This window comes from Myodes glareolus, chromosome 7, assembly GCF_982192425.1.
Source record: "Myodes glareolus chromosome 7, mMyoGla1.1, whole genome shotgun sequence".
Taxonomy (NCBI): Eukaryota; Metazoa; Chordata; class Mammalia; order Rodentia; family Cricetidae; genus Myodes; species Myodes glareolus.
The window spans coordinates 102,880,569-102,894,177 of NC_142032.1; the positions used below are offsets into that span (position 1 = coordinate 102,880,569).

The 13,609-nt window shown below is 44.0% G+C and overlaps 1 long non-coding RNA gene across 1 annotated transcript; it reads right to left on the minus strand.

Moving 5' to 3' along the window:
• Nucleotides 1-329: 329 nt before the first annotated feature.
• On the minus strand, nucleotides 330-12,142 carry LOC148121572 (uncharacterized). Its single transcript, XR_015738307.1, has 2 exons — nucleotides 11,055-12,142; nucleotides 330-839 (listed from the first exon to the last, which is right to left on the minus strand). It is a non-coding gene; the product is annotated as an uncharacterized LOC148121572 (long non-coding RNA).
• Between the last annotated feature and the right edge of the window lie 1,467 nt (nucleotides 12,143-13,609).

The window sequence follows — 13,609 nt, forward strand, 5'->3', positions numbered from 1 at the left end:
TATATACTTTAAAGGTATCTTGTCTCAAAATTTGGGTCTAAGAATATGTTGCTTTGGACAAGAGGTTTTTCTTTTGTTTCGACAGAGGATAAGAACCTGTGGAATCCTTCCAGACTAATGTGATTTGATGGACCAAGACCCCCTGAAAGGTCACCATGAATACCCCCCAAAATACTTTGTCTAACAAAAAGCAGGAAGCAGTTTGGAGAGAAATATGCCCAAATTCCCAAATATTGTTTATAAATGTTTGTTTACATTTAAGGGGGATATGCTATAGAGATGTATACTTTGTATTGGTATGGATCTTGGTCTATGATACAAATTTAAGGTCAGTTTTATTATATATGTATATTTCTGCTCTTGATTAAGGTATTGTGTCTGTATAGCTCATTTAAAAATGTAATGAATAATTAAGAAATACAGGTTAATAGTCATCTATAATAGTCAAATTTGTAGTCATGTTAGGTGTTCTAGACATAGAGATATATTTCAGCAAATAGGTATTATTCAAATCTTTCAGAGGCCTTCCGAATATGACATTTAAAGTATTTTAAGAACATAGGAAACAAGTCCCAGTGCCATTGTCAATGGCTTTTCAGAAAGACTCCGGGCCAGCCACATTCAGAGAATCCGGCCACATTCAGAGAATCTGGTTGGATTGCGTCCTCGTTCAGTCCCAGTCCAACTGGCCTTGGTAAACTCTCATTAGATCCGTCCCCTTGTATCAGTGGGTGATCGCATCCCTCGCAGTCCTTATTTCCTTTTTCATTTTCTTCCTCCTTCTGCTCCTCATTTGGATTTTGCGGATCCAGTCCGTCTGGACACTCACCTTCCTGGACCTGGAGGGAGGCAGGAGGAACTTGAACTTCCCACAGGGCAGGAAACCCTGACTGCTCTTAGGGATGGAGAGGGAGGAGGAGAGGGAGTGGGAGGAGTGGGAGGGTGGTGGGAGGAGGGGCGGAAATGGAAACTTTTACAATTTGATAAAATTACAAAAAAAAAAGAACATAGGATATTTTATGACAGTGAGACACAACTACTCCTGGCAGCACCAATTAATTCAAGTGGTTGACGGGCATTGAAGAGGTTCCTTATGGCATTGGTTAGCCATTTGGGCAAGAAACTGCTCTTGTCTGGACTGCTTGAAGATATGCTGTATGAACTGAACATGCAGGATCCACATAGAAATGACTGTTGAACTTGCCTAAAGGTGAGAAGATCCTTTGGGGTTCCTGCTTCATGAAAGAGTCTGCTAGAAATTCTGCAGGACACAGAAAAATATTACTGACAAACTGCCAATATAGGTGAAACTATCTTTGAAATTTCCTGCTTCATGGAAAAGTCTTCTGGATACTATGGGGCTGTAGTCTGAAGATGGATATCCCAACAATACAGAAGAACTTTGGGTGACTATCCAGGTAGTAAGATGTCTCTGTCAATTCTTGAGTTTTGGAAGTTGCTTATAATGCACTTCCTGTGTCCTTAGTTAATATTATATCCTTCTGGAGTCTTTGATGAAGTTGAAGAATAGATAGTTATAATTATAGTTTTCCTTAGTTATGATAAAAGATAAAGTAGATATAAATGTTGTAACTGTGATTCTTGCTTGATACCTGTTTTGTTATATGTAATTTTACTATGTTAAAGTTAAAACCTTCCTTTTTATTTAAACAGAAAAGGGAAAATGGTATGGGAAGTCCTGGATATGTGTTGTTTTGTTAATGAATAAAAAAACTTGCTTGGGCCTAAAGCAGGGTAGAACAGAGCTAGGTGGGGAAAACTAAACTGAATGCTGGGAGAAGGAAGGCAGAGTCAGGAGATGCCATATAGCCGCTTCTAGGGACAGATGAGCTGGAACTTTGCCAGTAAGCCACAGTCACACGGTCATACACAGATTAATAGAAATGGGTTAAATTAAGATGTAAGAGCTAGCCAATAAGAAGCTAGAGCTAATAGGCCAAGCAGTGACTTAATTAATACAGTTTCTGTGTGGTTATTTCAAGTCTGGGCAGCTGGGAACAAACAAGCAGGCTCCAACAACAGACATGTGCTCAACTATGTTCATAACAGCATTGTTTGTCATAGCCAGAACCTGTAAACAACCTAAATGCCCCTTGACCGAAGAATGGATAAGGAAAACGTGGTATATTTACACAATGGAGCACTACACAGCAGAAAAAAATAATGATATCTTGAAATTTGCAGACAAATAGATGGCTCTAGAAAACATATTGAATGCGATAACTCAGACCCAGAGGTACAAATATCATATGTACTCACTTACAAGTGACTTTTAGACATAAAGCAAAAAACAAAAAAACAAAAAACAGTCTACAATTCACAACCCCAGAGAACCTAGACAACAAAGAGGACCCTAAGAGAGACAGACATGTATCTAGTCTACATGGGAAGTAGAAAAAGACAAGATCTCCTGAGTAAATTGGGAGCATGGGGACCATGGGTGATGGTTTGAAAGGGAGGGGAGAGGAAGGATACGAGCAGAGAAAAATGTGTAGCTCAAGAAAATCAATAAAAAAGATACCACCTCTGGTGGGTGGTAGCACATGCCTTTAATCCCAGTACTTGGGAGGCAGATGCATTCGGATCTCTGAGTTCACAGCCAGGCTGGTCTATAGAGTGAGTTCCAGGACAGCCAGAACTATTACATAGAGAAACCGTGTCTTATAAAACAAAAACAAAAACCATAACAAAACGAAAAGAAAAAATAAGCTCATTCTTCTTCCTTTTCTTTCTTCTCCTTTTCTTCTTTTTCTTCTCCTACCCCTCTTTCTGAGATAGGATCTCTCTATGTAGTCCTAGCTACATACTCCACCACTGCCTGTTATAATATGACTTTTTATTCTTGATACATCCTGAACTAAAAAATGCTTGTTGTGTAGATTCTGGATTTTATCTCTGTATTGCAGAAGAGGAAACCATCTGGAGAAAAGTGCTCCACACAGAGGATGAAACCAGCCTCCTTTTAAAATGCAAACCCTTAAGTGTAGGTGAACACTAACAGAAATTCATGAAATACTTTGATAAATGGCTGTCTGCATAGAGAGTGCCGATTCTCTTTACTTTTGTTTTGAGACAGGGTTCTCGTGATATAGCCTGGGCTGTCCTTAAACTCCCAGCAGTCCGCGTGTCTCAGCCTCCCAAGTTTGGAGAATGGGGGTGTGCGTCCTCACACCGGCCCAGAGGGCTGTTTGCAGCAGCTGCACCTGTTACAGCATGGTGCTTCTGTGGAAGTCCACAGGCTCAGTGCGTGTCCCGCTGGAACTGTATCAACCCTTGTCTCGGGTCAGTGTTCACTCTAGGGATGCGAATAGAGGCAGAGACGAAACAGGGCTCGCCATCAGAGGCCCAGGAAGTGCTGGAGGAGAAGCAGTAAGCATCGGGCAAGCTGGGAAGCGCTGATGTTAGAGGTTGGAAGACTACAAGAGATCACGGGAGTTCACCTCCATTTTGGGTTTTCTCAAGGCTGGCTCTGGTTCTGAACTCATTTAAAAGGTCTCTGTACAGGGTGTTCTTAGAACGCTATTTTTAACAGTGGAAAAACAGAACCAGCATGAATGTCTAATGCTAGCAAAAACAGCTAGTTGAGGGAATAATAATGTAGTCTTTTTAAAAATAGACTTGACTTGCTAAAACAGTTTCAGATTTGCAGAAAACCAGGAAAGAATGCAGACTTCCCTGTACCCAGACCTAGTCTCCTATTTATTAACCTCGTATCTTACCTCGGTGTGACATCTGTGGCAATTGTGGACAATATGAACACCTTATGATTAAAGTCTGTCCTTCAAATTTCCTTAGTTTTCACCTAATATCCTGTGTTCTTTGGGATCCCATCAAGGCTGCCACATTATATTTAATTGCCATGCCTCCATGTGATGATAGTTGTAAGGAATTAAGGAATATGGTCTATCAACGTGTATTTGGGGATAAGCATGCTAAGAAATGTAAGTAAATACAAATACTATGTTGGGTTAATAAAAGTATGGTTAAATTTATTTTATCTACCTTTTTTTGGAGACAGGGTTTCTCTGTGTTAACAGCTCTTGATGTCCTGAAACTTGTTCTGTAGTCTAGGTTGGCCTAGAATTAGAGATCCACCTGCCTCTGCCTCTAGAGTACAGGGATTAAAGGTATGAGCCATCACCATCTGGTTTATTTACTATATTTTATTAATATAAAATAATGGATTTCAGTATAGCATTTTCTTTTTGATTTTTCAAGACAGGGTTTCTCTATGTAGACCTGACTGTCCTAGATCTTGTTCTGTAGACCAGGATAGCCTTGAACTCAGAGATCCCGACTGCTGGGATTAAAGGCATGTTCCACCACCCCGCAACTCAGTATGACATTCCACACACACACACACACACACACACACACACACACACACACACACGTCATTGAACCTAATTTTTGCTTTGGTTTTTAATATCATATCTAATTCTTAATCACTCCCACACCACTCTGTCTATGCCTTTTACACCCATCCTTGCTGTTTCTGTCCCCTTCTATGTTCTTGTCCTATACACGTGCACATACGTGTGTGCATGTGAGAGAAAGCATGAGATATTTTGTCTTTTCTCCATTACCCTCTTTTGCTCCTCTTACCCATCTCTTTATACTTCTTCCTCCCTCTCAAGGCCCCACTTATATATGTCCATATCATGTTCAAGTATAGATTCCACATAAAGGAGAAAACATTTGTCTTTCTGAATCTGTCTTGTTTTGCTTAACAAAAAATGACACAATCGCATTCTTTATAATAGATTACAATTCTATTGTGTATATATGCCATTTTAAAAATTATTTTATTAGTTGTGTATACATGTGTGTGTGCGTGTGTGTGCATGTATCTGTACACGAGTTTGGTTTGAGTGGAATGACATCTCTTCTGCTTTCTTCCTTTCCCCTCAGTTAGAGAGGCTTTAAATATGCACCCGGGGCCACAGGTTCAGACAGGGAAGATTCTGCTCCCTTTCTGAGCCTAGAGATTACTAACATACTGTAGATTCTTTGATGTAGCTGGGGGATAAACACCATGTGACTCTTCATTTCTTCATTTGTCTTTCTCTCTCTAAGCAGGAAGCTTCCCCTCTTTGCAACAATGCACCCCTCACTGCAGGGAAGGACAAGACCATGAACATGGGCAAAGGCAAGGGAGTTTTAGGCCTCCTGTGCCCAGGCTTATATAGGATATGCTGGGGTGCACTGCTGTTCAGAGGGAGGAAATGGAGGACAGAGAACAGAGCTGACTTTCTGAAATCCAAAGAGTTTCGAAGTTACTCCTATAGAGTGGATATATTGGCACATTCTGGGGCTTTCCCCTATTCTTCCTTGCAAGAGTGTGATCCTAGGACTGAGTTCTGCCCAGCAGAATTTGAGAAGTAATGTTTGCCATCTCAAGGTTTTCTCAGGAAAGGGAAACTGGCAAAACAGATACAGTTTTGTTCACTCAGCCTGTTCTCCATTGCCTACAACACACACCTGTCCTCCATTGCCCAGAGCACATACCTGTCCTCCACTGCCCAGAGCACACACCTGTCCTCCACTGCCCAGAGCACACACCTGTCCTCCACTGCCCAGAGCACACACCTGTCCTCCACTGCCCAGAGCACACACCTGTCCTTCACTGCCCAGGGCACACACCTGTCCTACTGCCCAGGGCACACACCTGTCCTTCACTGCCCAGGGCACACACCTGTCCTCCACTGCCCAGGGCACACACCCGTCCCACTGCCCAGGGCACATGCCTGTCCCACTGCCCAGGGCTCACACCCGTCCCACTGCCCAGAGCACACACCTGTCCTCCACTGCCCAGGGCTCACACCTGTCCTCCACTGCCCAGGGCACACACCTGTCCTCCACTGCCCAGGGCACACACCTGTCCTCCACTGCCCAGGGCACACACCTGTCCTCCACTGCCCAGGGCACACACCTGTCCTCCACTGCCCAGGGCACAAACCTGTCCTCCACTGCCCAGGGCACACACCTGTCCTCCACTGCCCAGGGCACACACCTGTCCTCCACTGCCCAGAGCACACACCTGTCCTCCACTGCCCAGGGCACACACCTGTCCTCCACTGCCCAGAGCACAAACCTGTCCTCCACTGCCCAGGGCACATACCTGTCCTCCACTGCCCAGGGCACAAACCTGTCCTCCACTGCCCAGAGCACACACCTGTCCTCCACTGCCCAGGGCACACACCTGTCCTCCACTGCCCAGGGCACACACCTGTCCTCCACTGCCCAGGGCACATACCTGTCCTTCACTGCCCAGGGCACACACCTGTCCTTCACTGCCCCAGCCCTCACATCTGTCCTGACAGTTTAGGCTGTCTTTGAAATTTTAGTGTTGGAGGATGACCTTGAACTCCTGATCCTCCCTTCCTTTATTGGAGCCTGGGGACAGCATATCATTCTATCTCAGGCTGACCTGGTCTGGAACTCATGACAGTCTTCCTTGCCAGGATTAACAGGTACATTATCACATATGGTTTATCTACTTTCTTTACTCAAAAGAGTCAATCCCTGCTCACCATGGTGGTGCATACCAGCAATCCCAGCATTTGGGAGTCTGAAGCAGGAGATATGTCATAAATTCAAAGTCAGCCCATGCTATGTAGTGAGTTCCAGGCCAGGAGGGGTTACAGAGTGAGATCCTGCTTCAAACAAAACAAAAAGATTTCAAAACAAAATAGCAGCAAACAAACATGCATCCTTTATGGAGATTCGCCTAAGAATGATGTCTTTGATTGACATTTCATTAGGGTAAGAGATTCCCTTCTAGATTCTAGAAAGAAAAATCTAACCCCTGCACTAGAATTTTAGATAAAAAACTCCTACCCCAGGGCTGGAAAGATAGCTCAGTGGTTAAGAGCACTGACTGCTCTTTCAGAGGAGCTGAGTTCCATCCCCAGCACCCACATGGCAGCTCACAACTGCCTGTAGCTCCAGTCTCGGGGGATGAGACACCCTTACACAGACATACTTGCAGACAAAACACCATTGCACATGAAATAAGTAATCATTAAAAAAATTAAAAACAAAATACCTCTATTTATTCTTCCCTTCCCATCCCTGCTTTAGAGGGCGGTAATTCTAGACTCTTGGTTCGGCAGCATATGTAGAAGATTGTGGCGGTGTGATTGCAGCAGAGACTGTGGTGAAGAGGAGAAAAGAGAGCGTGGGGCGGCCCTGGGGGACGTGGAGCTTAAGCTGATGGAATTTCAAAAGGTGTAAGATGCGAGGGAGCGGCGGGATCGATGACCACGGGCTCCATCTGCAGCACTGCTGTGTGCCAGTCTGTGGCTCAGACTGAGAGAAGGATCACTCTGTCCTTCTAACCGGCAAAAAGGGGAAAGCTAATTAATTCTAAGTGTTGTCAGAGCAGACTGGTGCGCCATTCCTGATAGCAACCTGGCAGGATGCGTTACAACGAAGTGCTCGTTCTTGGCCACCTAATTACTGTCCTCCTGGGTGCATATCCACGGGAAATTCACACACGTCCAAACGGGAGATGTACGAGCGGGTGCACATTGCGAGTTTTTGTTTTTAAAAGAAGTGAGTTGGAGGCAATCTTCTCACCCATCACCGGGAGACTCAGCAGGGAAAGCAGGGTGTGGGCATTATGCATCAGCTAGGAGCAGCAGATGGGGTTGTGGCAAGCAAGGTCTTAGCAACATTGTAGGTAAACCAAAGAACTAAGGAGGGGACGAGGGATGTAGCTCAGTTTGGTAGTGTGTTTGCCTAGTGTGTGAAGGGAAACAAGCCCACTCGAGCATGTGGCTCTGGCCGGTCTTGCCCTTTCCCCTCATACCATTAGATTACATTCCTAAAGCTGGTCACCAATGTCTATTGCCTTATCAAGCCACGTCTTTCTCCTGAGGCTGACTACCAAAATCCAGCAAGCAAAAGCTCTCTTGAGTTCACCTTATGAACATGCCCAATTAAAATTAAACACCTCGTCCTAACACGGGGTTTCCTCCAATACCTTAACAAACTGCCATTTGCCTATGTGCCAAGTCTGTCTCTTCCTTCCCCCTTTCCCTTATCCCCTTCCCCCTCATGCCCCATTTCCTTTACCACCGCATCTTAGCCCATTCTAACACAGACCTCCCTTTTTCCTCTTCTTAGAAATCACACCTGCGAGGCCATTTGCTGCTGTTTGCTGCCCGAGTCAGACAGCAGCGACTAAAACTTCTCTTCCCCACTTAATAAAGGCGTTATTAAATACCTGTGAAAACAGGTATTTGGGTTTGGTCTATGCCTAATCCTGTATCTGGGAGGAAGCCCCCACTGTACGGGGATCTCCTTCAGCATGCATGATGATTTGAGTTTAACTCCCAGGGTGACAGAACAGCGAGAGTGCACACACCTGGAATATCAGTACTTTGGAGGACAAAAAGTTCAAGGTCATCCTCACTGACAAGAGTTCAAAGGCCAACCCAGAGTACAAGACAAACACTTTGATGAGGATGACCTCAAGCAGAAACAAAATAACAAGAGAAGAAGAGAAACATTGAGCTATGGCACAGGTCATCGTATAAATAAAAATTTCCTGCACCTGAGATAATAAAGTTCATATGAAGCATAATCAAGCCAGGTATTGTTATTGTGGTGTTCACATGTACTTCCTATACTCGGGAGGCGGGAGCAGTGGAACTGCAGGAGTTCGAGACCAAGCTAGGCTGCATCTAGGCTATATGAGACCCTCTCTTAAAAACAAGCAAACCGCAAACCAACATACAATGAAAAGGATGATCAGCCAATATATTAGATTGGATGTTTATAGTTGGGAATAGGAGATGGCAATAAAGATGAATGAATAAATAAATAAATCCATGTCCTCTTCTGAAAATGAGAATTTATGGGGGAAAGAGCAGTATTTGGAAGGTTTGAAAGAGAATGGACCCCATAAGCTCATGTGTTTGCATTCTTGGTCCCCAGCTGATGGAACTATTTGGTAAGGGTTATGCTATGAGGTGTGGCCGTGCAGTAAGAGTTTCACTGAGGAGTGGGCTTTGAGACTTCAGAAGACGCAAGCTATTCCCAGTGTGTCTCTCTGATTCCTGCTTAATAGCAAGATGTGAGTTCTCAGCTGTCCCCGCCACCACGCCTTTGCTCCACTATCATGGACTCTAACTCTGAAACTGTAAGCACAATTGAATGCTTCCTTTTATAGGCTGCCCTAATAGTGATGCTGTCACTAAGACAAACAGGAACATCCCATTTTCCTACCTCTCTCTAATCATCTATTCAGGTTTCCTCAGGCGAACCTCTAACATTTTCTTAGATTTTTTTTTATGAGAAATGAAAATGATGTAGACAAGTCATTAAAGTAGATTACCTTTGTGAGTGGTCATTCTCAAAACAAGGTAATGGTCTTGTATTTCCCATGCCCACATAAACTTGGATGGAACATTCTAGTCTATTTATTTTCTTAGGGGGCTATTTTGTTTTAGAAACAGGGTACTCAAGCAGGCCTCCAAATTACTAATTATCTGAGGAGGACCCTGAACTCCTGATCCTCCTGCCTCGACACCTCTAGGAGCATGCGCCCCTACACCTGCTTGTTATTTTTGTAATGCTTAGGTTTTCTAAGCCCAAAATGATGGGGACAGGAGTGAAGAACACTCATAAACTTCAGGATGAGGTCAGTTGCGAAGACTCAGTGGGTAAAATGTTTGCTGAACAAGCCTGGCCACCCGAGTTCAACCCCAAGAGCCCACATAGAGGTGCAAAGGAAGCGCCAGCTCCACAAAGTTGTTCTCTGACTACACATTCATTCTGTGACCCTGCTCTATGCTTATGTTGTGCTCGGAATAGACTAATTAAGCCACATCCCTTGCCCTGATTTTTATTTTTTAAGAGATTCTTGCTATATAGCCTTGGCTACTTTGGAACTTGTTATGTAATCCATGCTCCCCTTGAACTTGTAGCAATCCGGTCTCTGCTTCCAAAGTGCTAAGATTACATACAGGTGTCCATTACCATGCTTAGCTAATTTACTTATGTTTAAAAAAAACCTTTTTTTAAAAAATAAAAGATTATCTTTTTTTTTTAATCTTTAGAAGTTGGTTTTTTCCTTCTATCATGTGGGTCTTGGGGATTTAACTTAGCTCATTAGACTCAAATAGTCTCCTCTATCCTCTGAGCTATCCCACTAACTCTATTTTCTGTGTTTTGAGACAGCATCTAGCTATGAAGTCCTGTTTAGCTCTAACTTGAATCTCACTACATAGACCATGTTGGCCTCATAATTGTGCCTATTCTCCTACCTCAGCCTCTTGGATGATGGGTTTATACTTTCATTTTTATTTATTATTATTTTATTTTCTGAGACAGAATGTCATCCAGACCACCAGCCTGTCCGTGACCTTGCTATGTTGCTGAGGATGACCCTTGACCCCTAATCCTCCTGTCCCCACTTTCTAAGATAACAAGTGTGTGCCTCTACTCCAGTTCCAGTTTTAATTAATTTATATATATATATATATATATCAGTATAAATGTAATTAAATTATTTATTTATTTATTTTTGGTTTTTTGAGACAGAGTTTCTCTGTAGCTTTGTAACCTGTCCTGTAACTAGCCCTTATAGACCAGGCTGGCCTCAAACTCACAGAGATACACCTGCCTCTGCCCTCCCCACCCCCAGTGCTGGAATTAAAGGCATGCACCACCACCACCAGGTTTAAAATGTTTTTTTTTTTACTTATTAAGTATTTTATTTTATGTGTATATGTGTATGGGTATTTTGCCTGCATGAATGTCTGTGCACCGTGTGCATGCAGTACCGGTAAAGCCCCAAAAAGGGCCTCAGATCCCCTGCGACTGGAGCTACAGGAAACTGTGAGCCACCACATGGTGCTCAGAATCAAACCCAGGTCTTCTGGAAGAGCAGCCTAGCCATCAATCTAGCCCCCAATTTTAAACGTTAAAGAAAAGAAGTAAACCACCAAATTTTCACATTGCACATTTTCCAATAGCAATAGCACCCAGAGCCGCAGACAGACTGCTCTCTCGTCTAGGCTTACCAGGGCTCTGAACAGTGGGCGCACCTCTTCTCAATTTGCCACCTTTTCCTCTGTTGTTTTGAAGATCCCATAAAATGGATGTTGAGCATGCGGAGTTAGTCTTGGAAGCTAAGAGGAGAGGCAGGTACGGTTCCTGGAGGAAAGGCTTCGGGCACAGGCCACAACTGGCTTTCCATCTTCTTTCTCACTTCCCCACCGATCAGTTCTGAAACACCTGGTTTCTCCTTCTCCTGAGTCACAAACCTCTTGAATTGAAAGACCCCCCAGAGCGGGGAGACTCTCACTCAAGTGTAGGGATAAAACGACACCCTCCCACCCCCCAGGAACTCACAAAAGACTGTCCACGAGGTTTATTGACAGCAACCAGCGTGCTGAGGTCGAAACTCATTTCCCATGTAGGGGTAGAGGAGTTCGACCCTGAGTAGCTGGGAGAGGGGGTATTTAGAGGAAGAAACCACAACCCAAAGTGGGTAGGAAGGGCATCATTGAAAAATTCCGAAAATACCAGTGATAATCACAAGGGGGTAACTCCCCGTTTCTCAAGATTATTAAGATTATAATTTAACTTTATGGTCAGCTAGTTCCTGGAACAGAGTCACTGAACTGGCTAACCTAGAGTTTTGGTTCTTCTCTCCCTGCTAGATTTTTGGCTCTGTTTCTCCTGCTAGATTTTTGGCTCTATTCTTTCTGCTAGAGGAGTCCGGATTTATCCGGGTCTTTCATAATCAATACGCCGGGTTGTTGCTGCCCAGGTCACACACTCAATATCTATTGCAATCATACTCTGACGGCAGGCTATACGGTGTCGAAGTCCGGGTGGCTTTAGAGGAGAGCGAGGACCTGAGTGGGCAGAGTCTACCCATGTGAAGGCCAGTGCCTGCTTCGCTCCTCAAACTGCACCCCCAGGCAGGAACTGCTTAAATGGCTTCTCCTGTTCACTGCGGGCACATCCACTTGGCAGCTGTGTGAGGGCTGTGCAGAGAAGCTGCTTGAGAGAGGATTCGAGACAAGCGTAAGGAGAGAAGATGGTTCCCCTGAAGAGAAAAGCGAGCTGCACAGACTTAGGGCAGGGGACAGATCTGGAGAACATTCTCAGTGCCCTGCCTAGGCCACCCCTGATCCTATTGTCTCTCCTGGAGGCTGTTTCAGAACACAAACTATGAACTCTGAGGGGAGGAGGTGCTGAGGAATTGACATTCCCCGAGCAGGCGTCAGCCAATGACAATGAGAGTGGGCGGAATATCCTGTCTTTCTCTGGTGTGACATTTTGTTCAATCTCCTGACTCCTGTAGGGTTAAACTCTAACTGCTTTTTGTGGAAGTCCTTGAGAACACTCCTTCTTGGCTGGCTTCTCGATGTCACTCCCCTTCTCTCCTGCAGGTGGCCCCCGTGTTTCCCAAATAAACTTTCTGTGGGCCAGGCGTGATGATGCAGTGCAGGCCTGTGATACCAGCACGGAGGAGCTGAGGCAGGAGGATGGCGAATTCAAGGCCAGTCTGAACTACGTAATGAGTTTGAGGTTAGTTTGGACAATATAGTGAGACCCCTTCTCAAACAGCCTGCACTTGAACCTCTCCAAAGACAGTTGTTTGCCAGAGCTGGGATTGAGTGAAAAAATGAATATATGGACGAGGAGCAATTTCTGGAAGGGCTTAAAATTCAGCCCTCGAGTTTAGACTTGATTTAGGAGACAATTTACATACTGGCTGGAATGTGACTGATACATTTTTTAAAAGAATATATTATTTTCACATTCAAGTTATTAATTTCTAGGTTTCTATAAACCCTTTGTTTAACCTAACCATTGAGTTCTGGTTAATAAAATCTTGCCTGAAAATAAAGTTTCCTTATCTCTCAGTTGCTAAAGGAGGAAAAAACAAGAAAAGAAATTCTAGGGAGATAAGTATTATTAAGGTGTAAGACAGATAAAATGCGGAACTCTGAAGCCAGTCCTAGGGCCTGAGGGAAGAAGACGGAGGGAGAGAGTCTGGAGAGTGCAGCTGGCCTGGAGGGGTTTATGTGAAGTCATTCTGTTCAATATTTTATCTCCTTTTAAAAAAAAGTGGCTATGTAAGACTATCTGAAAGTCTCCTCGAAAATATTAGGTCTTCAAAAATTTAACATTATTCCCTATGGTAAGACATTTTGAATCTCAAAATATTGTATAGTAGTTGGTTGTCAGGGGAAACCGTGGGGCTCTGCCTGATGTCTGCAACCCTGTAACATATACAAACAACTGAAGAGCTTTTGTTCTGCGGAAGACCCTGAATATTCCACACAGAATTCTTCTCATTTATTCCCAAGTCAAAATAACCAAGCCAGGGACCCTGGCAGACTGTATCCTGGGACAAGATGCTTCAGAGCTTTAGATGTGAAATGTGGCAAATGTTTCATGTTCATTTTGACCTACAGGCTTAGGAACTCAGAACAGTCCTGCAGAGAGGTCATTTCTCTGTTGTGAGCACTCAGAAATTTAGAATCATCCTTAATCTGTAGATTCTCATTAGCCAATCTCAGAGAATGATGCATTAAAAAATCCCAACGACCAGACACGG